Below are 3,453 nucleotides of genomic sequence, written 5' to 3'. Positions count from 1 at the left end.
GACGTATAGAATCAAATGCAGTGATTCTCAAACGTTCTAATTTCAACGACCCCCAGGTTTGATGTGCATTAGGCCACAGACCCCCAATACAGTGTTTTATCTCTGTCAAATCTGAACTGTAAAAACACACCTAGTGTGAAGTGAGCGGTGCTAATTATGAGTTAATTTCACAGGACTGTAGGTCTGTAGGTGCAGACATTCATCTCTCTGTTAAATCATCAGGGATGATGTATTGTAGTTTTGGAACAACATTTGTCTTTTGGATCATAACAAGAAAATGGGATGGATCTGTACGAGAGGGGAGACCTTTGTTAATCCCGCAAGGGAAATACAGTTTCAGCTTCCTTCACACAGCTGATGATGGCTGCTCGGATGGGGGAGGGAGGGGGGGGGGGACTCTTTGACCCGTAGACATGGGAGGTGAACCGGTGGCTTTCTGATTACCACATGGCCTCTCCACTAGGGTGACCAGAAGATGACCTCTCCACTAGGGTGACCAGAAGATGGCCTCTCCACTAGGGTGACCAGAAGATGACCTCTCCACTAGGGTGACCAGAAGATGACCTCTCCACTAGGGTGACCAGAAGATGGCCTCTCCACTAGGGTGACCAGAAGATGACCTCTCCACTAGGGTGACCAGAAGATGACCTCTCCACTAGGGTGACCAGAAGATGGCCTCTCCACTAGGGTGACCAGAAGATGACCTCTCCACTAGGGTGACCAGAAGATGGCCTCTCCACTAGGGTGACCAGAAGATGACCTCTCCACTAGGGTGACCAGAAGATGACCTCTCCACTAGGGTGACCAGAAGATGGCCTCTCCACTAGGGTGACCAGAAGATGACCTCTCCACTAGGGTGACCAGAAGATGGCCTCTCCACTAGGGTGACCAGAAGATGACCTCTCCACTAGGGTGACCAGAAGATGACCTCTCCACTAGGGTGACCAGAAGATGACCTCTCCACTAGGGTGACCAGAAGATGGCCTCTCCACTAGGGTGACCAGAAGATGACCTCTCCACTAGGGTGACCAGAAGATGGCCTCTCCACTAGGGTGACCAGAAGATGGCCTCTCCACTAGGGTGACCAGAAGATGGCCTCTCCACTAGGGTGACCAGAAGATGGCCTCTCCACTAGGGTGACCAGAAGATGGCCTCTCCACTAGGGTGACCAGAAGATGGCCTCTCCACTAGGGTGACCAGAAGATGACCTCTCCACTAGGGTGACCAGAAGATGGCCTCTCCACTAGGGTGACCAGAAGATGGCCTCTCCACTAGGGTGACCAGAAGTCCAGACGTCCCAGTTTGGCCGGGATTGTCCCGATTTCAAGCTGCGTGTCCCGGCAAATATCTCTAAAACACTAATTATGTCCCTGTTTTCAACATTCACTACTAGCGCCACCATGAGGCCGGTTGTTGCAAAACACATTTTCTGGACACTGCTACTACAGATTTTTCCCTAAAATCATGCCAAGCGGCACACAGTATGTCTAGAGTCCTGTCATCAACATGGATCTGTCCCATTTAGAGCCACCATCAGGCAGGCTTTTTCAAACACATTTTTGGACACTGCTGACCTGACAGTCGCTTATCTCCCGATTAGGGAGTCTTACTGGTGTAGGCTAAATAGGCGGACCTAACCAATCAGAAAACCAATTGAATTGCGTCAATGCTTTGGCTGTTTGTCAATCAGTCGCTGCCTGTATTCAACCCCTATGTGTGGTGAGTGTACTGTACATGTATGTATTTATTGCATTAACGTACGAGAATGGGCCCCAGCGTGCACAGCGAACGTGTGCATTGCGTTGGGGGTCCCTGTGGCTATTAATCGTGTCCCAGTTCGAGGGGCTGAATTATGTTCACCCTACTCTCTACCCACTGAGCTACAGCCAAGCCTCCAAGGGAGGGGACAGTACTCTATGATTGTTGATGCAGAGGAATCAAATAAGGAAGGCAGAGAGCCATACTGGAGGAAATAAATGTTTACTGTGTGTAGCTCAACATGGAGTGAAAACATAGGATTAAAGGAAGGAGATTAGATTAGATTAATTGCCAACCACACGAGGCTAATCAAACTCAGCATGCTGCATTAAGCATGTAAAGACATGAGGCAACTTTACCAACCATTTAACATCTAGGCATTTAGCAGGGGGACTTCCAAAGTGGATGATCCAAGTGAACAGCATGAGCCCTAGTCAACAGACGACAGAATCAACTTTATTTCCTCATGATTATAGGTGTAAAAGAGCATGTGACATTCTGTTTTGTGTGATCTCTGAACATCGCAGTAAAAGTTAGTAATCAATAGGAAAAAAAACATTTTGGGGGTGAACTACTCCTTTAAGGGAAGAGTTAGAACAGGGAAAGAGATAATAGAGAACTCAACAGGTAAAATAACAGGAAGGCACAGTCAAATCAAATATACAAAGTCCAGTAAACATAAGGTGAATGATTACCAGTAAGACTCCCTAATAGGGAGATAAGCGACCGTCAGGTCACAGTATACACAAAGAGGCCTGTAAGTTGCATTGGTTCCACCCACAAGTTTGTACGACATGATGAGTAAAGCCAAATAAAGTTTTGGCCAATCAGAGGAGGGGAGCGGGGCAACGTTAAACCAATGAAGGTGAAGGACTGTTGGAGCAGCAGGAGTCAGTGGTCCCCGGGAATTCCCCGTGAGCAGCCCAGTCGGGGGGTTGATTTGGTCAATTTTTGCACTATTGCGATAAATAGCACCGTGGACGGCAGAAATGCTTCTTGTGCAGTGGAGGCTTGGCTGTAGCTCAGTGGGTAGAGAGTAGGGTGACCATATAATTCAGCCCCTCGAACTGGGACACGATTGATAGCCACAGGGACCCCCAACGCAATGCACACGTTCGCTGTGCACGCTGGGGCCCATTCTCGTACATTAATGCAATAAATGCATACATGTACACTCACCACACATAGGGGTTGAATACAGGCAGCGACTGATTGACAAACAACCAAAGCATTGACGCAATTCAATTGGTTTTCTGATTGGTTAGGTCTGCCTATTTAGCCTACACCAGTAAGACTCCCTAATCGGGAGATAAGCGACTGTCAGGTCAGCAGTGTCCAAAAATGTGTTTGAAAAAATCTGCCTGATGGTGGCTCTAAATGGGACAGATCCATGTTGATGACAAGTTTTGGACATACCGACAACGACGGTATGCTATAAATATAAGGTGGTGGGAGTGAAAATGATAATGTAGGTGCCTCGGATGAAAAAAATATTTATAGTTTTTTTTTATTATAACCAGTAAGACTCCCTAAATTGGGAGATAAGCGAACGTCAGGTCGCATACACACACTTTAGAAGGCAGGCATCATGAATTAGACCTGCAGCGAACGGCAACTGGAACCTTCCGGCCTCATCGCCCTCTCAGGCCAATCAGTGACCATGCATGCATGCATGCACCACCGAAACACCGAAAC

The sequence above is a fragment of the Nannobrachium achirus genome (assembly GCF_963921795.1).
Source record: "Nannobrachium achirus genome assembly, contig: SCAFFOLD_479, whole genome shotgun sequence".
NCBI classification, from domain to species: Eukaryota; Metazoa; Chordata; class Actinopteri; order Myctophiformes; family Myctophidae; genus Nannobrachium; species Nannobrachium achirus.
This window is presented reverse-complemented; position numbering follows the sequence as displayed.